The sequence below is a fragment of the Cervus elaphus genome, chromosome 33 (assembly GCF_910594005.1).
Source record: "Cervus elaphus chromosome 33, mCerEla1.1, whole genome shotgun sequence".
Classification (NCBI taxonomy): domain Eukaryota; kingdom Metazoa; phylum Chordata; class Mammalia; order Artiodactyla; family Cervidae; genus Cervus; species Cervus elaphus.
In genome coordinates this window covers 43,828,257-43,841,488 of record NC_057847.1, presented here as the reverse complement: position 1 = coordinate 43,841,488, position 13,232 = coordinate 43,828,257, and positions in this window count along the sequence as shown.

Here is a 13,232-nt window from a genome sequence, read left to right as displayed (position 1 = left end):
TTTGTTTTCCATAATTCTCTTTCACCTTCACAGTCCATATTTTTCAAGTCTGTGTCTTTTAATTCTCACTATTTTAGGCTCACTAGATTGAGAATTCCTGAAAGTAGGACCTATAGCTTGCTCATTTTTCTATACTGAAGGTACAAGGTCTGGCTCACTATAGACATCTTACATATGATTTGTTGAGTAATACAATAAATAACATACAGACGTTATACATGTCCCAGTATACATGAACCAGTTCAGTTCAGTTCAGTGGCTCAGTCATGTCAGACTCTTTGCAACCCCACAAACCGTAGCACGCCAGGACTCGTTGTCCATCACCAACTCCCGGAGTCCACCCACACCCGTGTCCATTGAGTCAGTGATGCCATCCAACTCTTATCCTCTGTTGTCCACTTCTCCTCCTGCCCTCAATCTTTCCCAGCATCAGGGTCTTTTCAAATGAGTCAGCTCTTCGCACGAGATGGCCAAAGTATTGGAGTTTCAGCTTCAGCATCAGTCCTTCCAACGAACACCCAGGACTGATCTCCTTTAGGATGGACTGGTTGGATCTCCTTGCTGAATACATCCTTCTTAAGAATCGTAGAATCACACGCATCACATCCATAGGAATTAACAATGTACAATGCAGTGGACTCTACATATGTTGTTGTTCAGCCACTCAGTTGTGTCTGATTCTTTGCAACTCCATGAACTGCAGCATGCCAGGTTTCTCTGTCCTTCACTATCTCCCAGAGTTTGCTCAAACTCATGTCCATTGAGTTGATGATGTTATCCAACCATCTTATCCTCTGTCACCTCCTTCTCCTATCCTCAATTTTCCCCAACATCAGGGTCTTTTCCAATGAGTCAACCCTTTGCATCAGGTGGCCAAAGTACTGGAGTTTCAGTATCAGCATACATATGAGTTATTATCAAATATACAGAAATTAATTTAATTTGTCTTAATACTTGTTCCATGTTTTGGGGTTGATTAATTGAATATATTAAATCATTTGTTTTCATATCAATTTTTTATTCACTAGCATTTGTATATAGATGCCTGTTACTACTTGAAATGTGGTAAAACAGTTCAGATTTTCAATGAATATTTTGCAGAATCTAGGGAGTAGGGCTATTACCCTCTTTAACATTTTTGATACAAAATAATTTTTAATCTTCAAAAGAATGAAATTTGTAATATTTTAATTTTAATATATGTATGGTTAATTTAGAAATTGTATTTACTGAACTACTTGATTGAGTGAGTGAAGTCGCTCAGTGGTGTCCAACTCTTTGTGACCCCATGGACTGTAGTCTACCAAGCTCCTCTGTCCATGGAATTTTCCAAGCAAGAGAACTGGAGTGGTTTGCCATTTCCTTCTCCAGGGGATCTTCTCCACCCAGGGATCGAACCCAGGTCTCCCGCATTGCAGGCAGACGCTTTACCATCTGAGCCACCAGGGAAGCCAAAAAGGGGACTCTGTGGCTGCATGGGACTGGAAACAAACCCATGCCTCCCGTGTGGCAAGCGAGAACTCTACTGCTGATCCACCTTCGCACCGTCTAAAGTGTTAGTCGCTCAGTCGTGTGCAACTCTTTGTGACCCTACGGACTGTAGCCCACCAGACTCCTCTGTCCAGGGGATTATCCAGGCAAGAATATCCACTGCCAGGCAACCCAGGCAGTGGGTTGCAATATTCTCTAGGGGATCTTCCTGACTCAGGGGTAGAACCCCAGCTTCTTGGGTCTCCTGCATTGGCAGGTGGGTTCTTTACCACTAGCGCCACCTGGGAAGGTGTCTACTTGAATTACTTGTCTTCCCTAGAAAATCCCATGGACGGAGGAGTCTGGTGTCCATGAGGTCGCAAAGAGTCGGGCATAACTGAGCGACTTCACTCACTCACTTGAGTTTGATACAAAATAGGACTTCAAAACGGAGAAGGAAATTCTCCAGAAAAAGAGAACTGAGGGATTTATTACGAAGCATTGGTTTACATGATTATGGATACTGAGAAGTTCCACAATTTGCTGTCTGCAAGTTGAAGACCCAGGAAAGCTAGTTGTGTAATTTGAAAGCTTGAGAACAAGGAGCTGATGGTGTGGATTCCAGTTTTGGGACTAAAGGCCTGAGAATAAGGAATGCAGGGGGCGAGAAAATCCATGACCCAGCCCAGTGGTTAAGCAGAGAACCAATTCAAATTTTCTCTGCCTTTTTTATTCTATTCAGGCCCTCAGAGGATTGAATGATTGATCTGGGGACCAATGAGGAGATTCTGCCTGCTACTGAGTATACCAATGCCAATTATGTGTTCTAAAACTGAGGAAATAACCACAGGTTGTATTCAGGGATTCACTGAGTCCACTGTCAGAGGGACCTGAGCTAAAACTCCATTGATCACATGACCACCATAAGCCGCTACTCCGACTAGTAGTCCAAGGTGATGTTTTAGGTCTCCTAGAGTTGGTGTCAGTTCAAAACCAGTGTCCAGTAATTCCCCAAAGGTATAATGAGTTTCATTTTCCCAGTGAACAATTACCTGAGTTAAAGGCTATAGGACATTTGGAAAGATTGGAGGAAAGAATAAAAATATAAAGTATTGATAGGGTTCCTGGATCCTTCTTCAAGGATATTTGAACTCCCCTTTGTTCAAGGGGTTTTGGGTCTATAAACTGGCTCAAATTTGAGATTTAATTGAGAAACTATGTCTGTTTTTTAAGATTCAGTTTAGATTTTTGTTCACTCAACATAGAATGTTTCTGCTTCTATAGATTAAGGAAGAATTTAGTAGTCTTCATATCTATTTTACTGCTAGAAATACCATGATCATCAAGCCAATGCCCTACGTCTGTGTGAGTCAGACTATTCTGATTCCAGCTGTGACCCTGCTGCTCCTTAGAGAAACCATGCCTACTCTGCCTTTGGCAGTTGAATGCCAACACTTGGCCTCTGTGACCCAAGGAAGCAATTACTTCTTTTGCATTTAGGTTTTCCAATTGAATGTCTGCAGTTCCCACTAAATTTAGTCTGGCTTACAGAGAACAAGTACAGAGCTATTCAAAGATGCCAGGGCTCCCTCATGAACTTATTCCTTACAGTACTGTTAAAAAATATGTCTTCTGGACTCTCCCTGTGGGCTTCCTCAGTGGCTCAGTAATAAAGAATCTGCCTGCAATGCAGGAGTCAAAGGAGATGTGGGCTCAATCCCTGGGTCAGGAAGATCCGCTGGAGAAGGAAATGGCAACTCACTCCAGTATTCTTGCCTGGAAAATCCCTTGGACGGAGGAGACTGGTGGTCTATGGGGCCACAAAGAGTTGGACACAACTGAACACAGCCCAGCATAGGTGAGAGAGCCTTAAGACAAACACACTCTGACATTCCAATCTCCCTAAGCCTTTGAATCCACTCCTCTATACTAAACCAAGGCAGGTTATATATTTCACAACCAAGAAATACATACGCTTATGTTTTTATATATTAACATATTAATAGGATACATAATCTGATATGATACATATTAATTTTATACAATAATAATGGTGTGGATTCCAGTCTTGGGACTAAAGTCTTGAGAACTAGGAGTGTGATAGGCAGGAGAAAATTCATGTCCCAGGCTGGTGGTTTGTATATGTATAAAGAGATTTTTTATAAGGTATTGACCCACATGATTATGGGAGTTGAGAAGCCTTATGATTTACTATTTGCAAATAGTTTGAAGGCTTGGGAGGTGGAGAGTAGATGGTGTATTAATAGATCCTAATCCTGATGTGAAGGTCTGAGGATCAGAAATATCAAGGCCCAGAGATGACTGATATCCCAGCTTACAAGTCTGAGAGTGAATCTCACTTTCCTCTGCCTTTTTGTTCTATTCAGGAACTAAATGAATTGGCTGAGGCCCATCCGCATGGGAGAAGGCCATCTGCTTTACACAGTCCACCATTCCCAATGCTAGTCTCTTTTGGAAACTCAGACACACACAGGACTAATGTTTAACCAGCCACCTGGGCATCCCTTGGCCCAGGCAAGTTAGCATAACAAATTAACCTTCACGTAAAGATTTAGTACACATTCAGAAATATCTTTCATTGTAATATTCTTGATGTGCTGGACATCTTATCAGCAGGACTGCCAGATGGGCTAGCAATATGTAGCCACTAGAAAAATGAATTTTAGGTGTCAAATTATTTCCCCTTCATTCATTTTTCAATAATTAATCATCCAATTCTGGGATATGATGATTGTTTGCTTCTCAATTACATTTTTTTCTGGAAAATTATACAAAATCACGTGCTTCTTTGAATGTAAATTTTCAAATATTTCAGAATGACAAATTACATGTACATAGTCATTGAAGAGTAGACAATTTAGCAACATAGTGCAAAATTTTTGCAAATATATTTAGATATGTATGTATATTTTGTATAATGCTTAAAAAATTTTATATTCCTAAACCCTTTCGCCTTTGGTTTGCTCACCTGCAAAAATGAAAGATGTAATGAAATTATTTCTCAATCTGTTCTTGCAATTTTCTTTTCTGATTCTAAATATATATTCAGAGGAAACTCATGACCATTGCCCAATTTGCCATTTTATCTTCTTCCATCATTCCGTATTATAGTAAGTGTATCCGTCATTCATATTATTTCACAAGTTGGGCACAGAGTATTCTTTGAGATCTCCGTCTCTTTTAACCCCATTTGAATTTCTTTACTCAATTTATTACAAATGATTTATATCTATTTTCAATAATAATTCAATTATGATCAAATTTTTCTTGGACAATTACAACTGTCTCCTAAGGGATCTCCCTAAATCTCTCCTTCATTTCAGTTCAGTTCTGTTCAGTTGCTCAGTCATGTCCAACTCTTTGCGACCCCATGGACTGCAGCATACCAGGTTTCCCTGTTCATCGCCAACTCCCGGAGCTTGCTCAAACTCATGTCCATTGAGTCAGGGTAGTCTGGCGGGCTACAGTCCATGGGGCCGCAAATAGTTGGACACAACTGAGCAACTTTCACTTCACTTTCACATAACTGTGCAAATTTAAGGTATACAACATGCTAATTTAATACATTAATATATTGTAATATGATTGGCATTTTAGCAATAATTAGCACCTCTCTCTTCTTTCATAACTATCTTTTCTCTTTAGTGCTTGGAATCATTAGTCCCAGTTTCTTAGCAAGTTTGATGATTATAATACAATATTATTGTTTATATTCACTATACTGTACATTAGATCTCTAGGCCTTATTTACTACTCTGTAAGTTATTAATTGGGCAAGTTATTAATTTGAGCTTAGAGCTCAACATTCAGAAAACTAAGATCATGGCATCTTGTCCCATTACTTCATGGAAAATAGATGGGGTAACAGTGGAAACAGTGACTGACTTTATTTTTTAGGGGCTCCAATATCACTGCAGATGGTGATTGCAGCCATGAAATTAAAAGATGCTTACTCCTTGGAAGGAAAGTTATGACCAACCTAGATAGCATATTAAAAAGCAGAGACATTACTTTGCCAATAAAGGTCCGTCTAGTCAAGGCTATAGTTTTTCCAGTGGTCAGGTATGGATGAGAGTTGGACTATAAAGAAAGCTGGGCGCTAAAGAATTGATGATTTTGAACTGTGGTGTTGGAGAAGACTCTTGAGAGTCCCTTGGACAGCAAGGAGATCCAACCAGTCCATCCTGAAGGAGATCAGTCTTGGGTGTTCATTGGAAGGACTGATGCTGAAGCTGAAACTCCAATACTTTGGCCACCTCATGCCAAGAGTTGACTCATTGGAAAAGACCCTGATGCTGAGACGGATTGGGGGCAGGAGGAGAAGGGGACGACAGAGGATGAGATGGCTGGATGGCATCACCGACTCGATGGACATGAATTTGAGTAAACTCTGGGAGTTGGTGATGGACAGGGAGGCCTGGCGTGCTGTGGTTCACGGGGTCGCAAAGAGTCGGACACGACTGAGCGACTGAACTGAACTGAACTGATTAATTTGGGCTTCTCTGGTGGCTCAGACAGAAAGAATCTGCCTGCAATATGTGAGACCTGGGTTCAATTCCTGGGTTGGGAAGATGCATTGGAAAAGAGAACGGTTACCCACTCCAGTGTTCTTGCCTGTCCAGTTCCATGGACAGAGGAGCCTGGCATGCTACAGTCCATGCAGTCGCAGAGTCAGAAATGACCGGGCGATTTCCACTTTCCCTTTCAAGTTATTAATGGTAGAGTTAAACAACAACTGTCCTGTCCCCTCACCCTGCAACAATTGTTATAAACTGCAGTGAAGTATATTTCAAGACTCTAACATTGTTTTACCAGTTTGTTTGCTTTGTTTTTACTAGAAAATAATTCCATAATCGTTCATAAAACTCTATTCACCACCACTGTCATTTCTGAGCACAGTGTTCTTCAAGTTCCATTCTAAAACAGAGAGGAATGGAAGAATGTGAATCAGGACTGAAGTGGCTCTTCCAGAATATTTTGTATAAATTGTGCTATTTTCTTATCTCCTTTGTGGTACTCCAAGGAGATCCCACCAGTCCATCCTAAAAGAAATCAGTCCTGAGTGTTCATTGGAAGGTCTGATGTTGAAGCTGAAACTCCAATACTTTGGCCACCTGATGTGAAAAGCTGACTCTGAAAAGACCCTGATGCTGGGAAAGATTGAAGGCAGGAGGAGAAGGGGACGACAGAGGATGAGATGGTTGGATGGCATCATCGACTCCATGGACATGAGTTTGAGTAAACTCCAGGAGTTGGTGATGGTCAGGGAGCCCTGGCGTGCTGCAGTCTATGGGGTCACAAAGAGTTGGACACGACTGAGAGACTGAACTGAACTGGACTCATGGTATTGTATTTCAAAGAATTAAACCCACATATATATGTAGGTGCAAATAGTAACATTTCATTACTTCTTTATGACAGTTCATGAAGAGAAATGTTGGAGAACATGTAATCCTTTTGATCTACTTTATGGAAATGTTGATGAGTCTCATATTGTTTAGATGTGAACTCACTTGGTTCTTATGTTGAACTGAAGGAATCTCAAATCTCCTTGTTAGTCTGTTTCACTGTTTCAAGGCCCTCTTTACCTTTTCTTCTTTCTGGGTAAAAAGATGACTGATAACATTATACTTTATCACAGCCACTGTGATTTTCATCATGTGCAAATGAATCAAGTCACTAATTAATTCATGAAACTGATCAACAACACTTTTCACCAAATATTCAAACTTGCTTTCATGTGTTTTGTCACGTGTAGTAAAAACAGCCACTCATTTCTCACTTTTAGCATTCAGAATTTTAACAAAATATTTCCAAATAAATCTGTGAAATAAGCTGACATAATTACAATTTATTGTAATTTTGATTCAAAAAGTTTATTTATCTTAACTAGATATTTTCTCTGTTTTCAGGTTCTTTATGTTCTTCCATAATAAAAATTACCAATATGACAGAGTTCAAAAAGTCAGAACATTCTTTCTCACTAAATGGTCATATATTCCCCCCCAAAGAACTAGTTCTTAAAAGTTCTCTCCATTTCATTAAATACTTAATAATAATTTTTCAAGCCGTTTATTTTTTCTTAAAGTTAATTCCATTGTTCAGAAGTAACAAAAAATCAAGAAAAACAAAATCTTTGATGCAACATGCATTTGATGAATAATAGTAAAATGGACTCTGGTGCATAAAGGTTTTGATGAGAACTATCACTCTCATAGATCTTTGAGGTCATATTCATTAATAGAAGCCTCAGGTCAATATAATGACAATTGAAAACTTAAGACTCAAAATTTTATATACTGCATGTTTCTACCTATCTCTTCCATCAGAATTTTATCTTATGCATCAAATTTCTGTTTTTATCTATAATTCTACATCCTCAATTAAAATTATGCTAAAAATGACATACAAATTGATATTAAAATTACTAGTTTCCCATTTTTTAATCTTTGCATTGAGTAAGTAACTGAAAGAGAAATGTTAGTATAGTTAATTGTAGCATCCACAGGAAGTTTAGCTGATTTATTAGCATATATACTTCTTGGAGGGTGAATCAAAATATAGAGAAAAGTTATAAATTCCAAGACATGTAAAAATATGAATTTCAGCGAACTCTTAGGACTCACTGAGTAATCACACAATCCAGCATAATTGCTCAAGGAGCCAAGACTACCCATTAGCCCAGTTTGTACTGACTGCATTTTATAGGATACACTAGTATGAAAGTTCCAGATTCACTAGTCTATGCTCATAGAAATGTTACTTTTTTGATGTCAGGAAAAAATGAATGCTCCCACATCAAATCAGGATTCTAATAATTGCCTGGTTTGGGTATCAGGGTAATGGTGGCCTCATAAAATGAGTTAAGAAGCATTCCCTTTAATTTTTTGAGAGAGATTGAAAAGGGTAAGTATTAAATCTTTTCTGAATGTTTGATAGAATTCACCTGTGAATCAGATGTTCATGTAGCTTTAGATAAATTCTCTGCTCTCTTCTCCCTGTCCCCTTCTCCTTCTGGGATATCCATTTTCCTAAAATTTCCCTACCTAAAGAAGTTTAATAGTTCTTATAAGATTTTTGTCATTTCTCTTTAGATCTTAATTTTCTCTCTTCTCCTACCTATATCATTTCTAGATTTCTATCCTCAAGTTTGCTAATTCTCTCTTCCATATAGTCTGCTCTATTTTAAAGGCTTTTTAATGCATTCTTTGGTCTTCCCAGGTGGCACAGTGGTAAAGAATCCACCTGCCAATGCAGAAAGGGAAAGAGACATGGGTTTGATTCCTGAGTCAGGAACATCCCCTGGAGGAAGAAATGACAACCCACTCCAGTATTTTTGACTGGAAAATTCCATGGGCAGAGGAGCCTGGCAGGCTATAGTCCATGGGGTCACAAAGAGTCAGACATGACTGAGCACACACACTCCACTCCAATGCATCATTTATTCCATTTGTTGAATTCTTTAGCTCCAGAATTTCTGTTTGGTTCCTTTTAAGAGTTTAAATCTCTGGCCAAGTATTCCTCCTGTTCATAAATTTTATTTCAAAGCTCATTGAACTGCCTTTTTGTTTCCTTGTAGCTCACTGAGTTTCTTCATGATAGTGATTTTGAATTCTCTCTGTTAGATTGACTTTAGTTTCTAGAGAATTGTCATTTTATTTCTGTTATACTGTGCTATAGCGATTCATCAAAGCGCTTGATGAGTTACTCCACCAATGCATTTGAAGTAATAAACACCTTGTTGGGTAAATGCCCCACCCTCCCCCTTGCTTCTATTTCAGAGTTTAGAATTAAAAGCACTTCCTTTGGTGTCCAGTAGGTGGCAATATAGCACAAGTTGTTGGTTTCTCCTCCCTGCGCTATCTCCGGTTATATTTGAGAGTTGGCACTTTCCACCTTCCATCATCTCTCAGGGGTGTTGCCTGGTGCCCTTGTTGTCCCTGCTTGTGGGAGTCATTGGTGTTACTTGTGTCACTGGCATCACTTCCTGGGGCACCAGGATCGGAGGCCCGTCTGCCATGTCTGGGGTCTCCTGTGTTGCAGGCTCTGCTGCTGTGGCAAGAAGGTGACGGTGATGGAGGAGCCAGGGTCAAGGGAGCCTCTGTTATGTCTGGGATAGTTGGGTTTGTGGGAGCCACTGCTGTGGACAAAGGTCGGGGGTAAGAGTACCTCCAAGACTAGAGGGACGAAGTCACTGGCCCCACTCCCACTGCTGCCTGGTTCCCTGGATCACAGGCATCACATGGCCCAGAGGCTGAAACTGTGTGTGCTACCTCCCCGGATGCTATGGTGTTCTCTGGGGGCAGTAGGCTGAGCCACTGGTTCAGCCTACTGGTCCCACAGCTAAAGCTCTGGGATTGAAGCATCATTGGTTCCTCTGTCCCCTGGTTCTACCTTCCCTATGTGTTCATGTCCACCTACCTTTCCAAGTACAGATATGTGGAATACCCCAGTGTCCTGCTGTACTGAGTAGAGACACCTTTGTTGGGCCATGGATATTTCACTGGTTGCAGATTGAAGGGGAGAGACAAAGGGAATGTCTTATTTTACCATGATACTAACATTACTCCCTAAAAACATCTTTAATGCATTTAATCTACACAAGTCTAATAAAAGAAGTGGCTATGAGCAAATGAATTTTTATTGCCTGCAAGCTGTTATACTTAGAAGTAAGAGAACTGAATGATTTAATTCAACGTATGAACGATAAGCCTATAAATGACAATAGAACTCTGAACTCCAGTAGCCACAGGCCTGCGAAGCCAAAGCATAACCTCTGTAGACCTCAGCTTAGAATGGTCAAGAATTGGTCGGTGACTTCCGGCTGCTCTGAATTTTGCCTTTGCTTCCAACTCAGATGAAGCCAAATATATTCCCGTGATCAAGCACATAAAATACCTCACTTGTAATTAGTCCACCTTCTTATGCCAACAACTTTCAATCAATGCATACCTGAAGTGTTCTTCTTCATATTCTTTAATTTTTTTCACTGTAAAGCTTTCCCACTTTGTTGCCTGCCTTTAGGTCTCTGGCAAATGCAAGTGATAGTGGCTGACTCCCTTGCTATCAGTTCAGTTCAGTTCAGTCGCTCAGTCGTGTCTGACTCTTTGCGACCCCATGAATTACAGCACACCTGGCTTCCCTGTCCATCACCAACTCCCAGAGTTTACTCAAACTCATGTCCGTTGAGTCGGTGATGCCATCCAGCCATCTCATCCTCTGTCGTCCCCTTCTACTCCTGCCCCCAATCCCCAGCATCAGGGTCTTTGCCAATGAGTCAACTCTTTGCATGAGGTGGCCAAAGTATTAGAGTTTCAGCTTCAGCATCAGTCCTTCCAATGAACACCCAAGACTGATCTCCTTCAGGATGAACTGGTTGGATCTCCTTGCAGTCCAAGGGACTCTCAAGAGTCTTCTCCAACACCACAGTTCAAAAGCATCAATTCTTCGGTGCTCAGCTTTCTTCACAGTCCCTTGCTGTAGTAAGCTGTAAATAAATAGCCTCGATTTGTTCTCAGTTTGATAATCTTTATTTCCAAAGTGACATTCTGCAGCGGGCAAGGAGGGGCAGTGTCCTGGGTCTTCACTGCTATGTGTGGGCAATAGTTATGATGCACAGGCTCAATTGCCCCAGGGCATGTGGAATCTTCCCAGACCAGGAATTGAACCTATGTCCTTGCATTGGCAGGCAGATTCTTAACCACTGGACCACCAGGAAAGTCCCAAAGTGACATGTTTTTGAGCCTTAATACTTTGTGGATTTTTGTTTCTACTCTTGAAATTAAAATAATATAAAATTATAATAGCTCAGCTGTAAATTGGTTTTTATAGTTCATTTTGTGGAGAATCCTGTAATTACTAAGTACACTCAGTTCTTTTCTCATTGCCAGATACCTTTCACATTGTATCATATATTGTTTCTTCTCTTCCTATTATTATTTGCCCAGCATTTATATAGTTTACAATATAGTAATAATTATGGTTACAAGTTGGTTTTACACATGCAATCTCACTTAATCCTCATTACAAACAGGCTATTTTGGTTTTCTTCTCCCCATTTTAGAAGTCAAAGTACTGTTGCTAAATGATAGCACATGGCAAGGCCAGCCTTCGGCCCAAGATTCTAATTCTGGTGTTCTCTCAACTTCAGAACAGGTAGTGCGTGAGAAGACTGGATGAGCAATACCATAAGAGGTCAATCATTGAAATAAGCAAAGCTTTAAGTGTTAGGGCACAGAACTTCTGTTTAGTATATCAAACTTGACTCCTATCCTCCGCAAGCTATCAAAACAGGGAGACACCTACTGTCTTATTGTATAAATCAATTTAATCTTGAATTTTGCATTTATGATGATGGACCTTTAAAATTTGAAAATGATTGCTAAACAATTTGGCAGTCTTTACATGACATCCGAAATGCTGTTTAAGATTCCATACATGTGTTTGTGTATGTATGTATACACACACACACTGTATAGGTATATATGGGATTTTCCAACTTAGCTCAGTAGTGAAAAATCTGCCTGCAGTCAGGTGCTGCAGAAGACGTGGACTCAATCCCTGGGTGGGGACGATCCCCTGGAGGAGGGCATGGCATACACGCCAAGAATACACTCCAGTATTCTTGCCTGGAGAATTCCATGGACAGAGGAGTCTGGCGGGCTGTAGTCCAGAGGGTCACCAAGAGTTGGACATGACTGAAGTGACCTAGCACACACGCATAGGTATATATATTATATATATGTGTGTGTATATATTATATATAATGTGTTATATGTATATATCATATATATACATAATGTACATTTATGTACATTATATACAAATGTACATGATATACATTTACATAATGTAAATATAGACATAATATATATATATAATATATACACATGCATGTGTGCTAGGTCATTTATATATAGATATATATATATATATATTTTTTTTTTTCTTTCCCTTTCTCTCCTTTGAAAAAAGCCCAGTTTGCTTCCTTTGGTGGTTAAGCTAAATCAAAGTGGGAGGATTACAATGCATTGAACAAGTCTGAAATTTGTCTCTATTTCCTTCAGTCTTAACTGTCACTAGTTGAGTTTTTGTAGTGGAGTGCCGTCTCCCCATGCAGTGTTGACATGGAAATTCCATTTCTAACCTCTCCTGCTTGCCCTGAGCCTTCTATTCTGTAAACACTTCATTTTATTCCTCAGCGTGACTCATATAACGAGTTTTCCCTTATCCAATGTGTTAACTGAAGGTGGAAATTGTACTTGATAAATTATAAAAGATAAAATTAAAGGTTGGATTTCTAAGCTTGTTTTTACTGATAAATGGGATTTTCAAGCTTTGATGGTATGTTTTCTCTTAAGCTCCTGGGATTTTTACTATTTAGCTTTGAGATTGGATGAGGATATGTGCTTTTTATTTGCTAACGAAAGATTAATTTGGTTGCTATGAGATCGATTTCATTTTGCTTTCTGAACATATTTTACTTTTCAGCTCCTTTAGGAAGTTGAAAATTGGATAGCATTTCCTCTTATAGTGAGTTGGCAAGGGTCTCTCAACTTGATATGAAGATATTCTAGCAGTGTTTTAATTCATATCTTCTAAGCAGAAAATATATTTTTCAGAGTTCTTTTTTATTGCTTATAATAATAGGGGCAGATTGGTCATTGAAATCCATTACATGTAATTTTAATTAAATGACTTTATTGCACATAAGGGATTACAGACTTGATTTTAGAGTGACT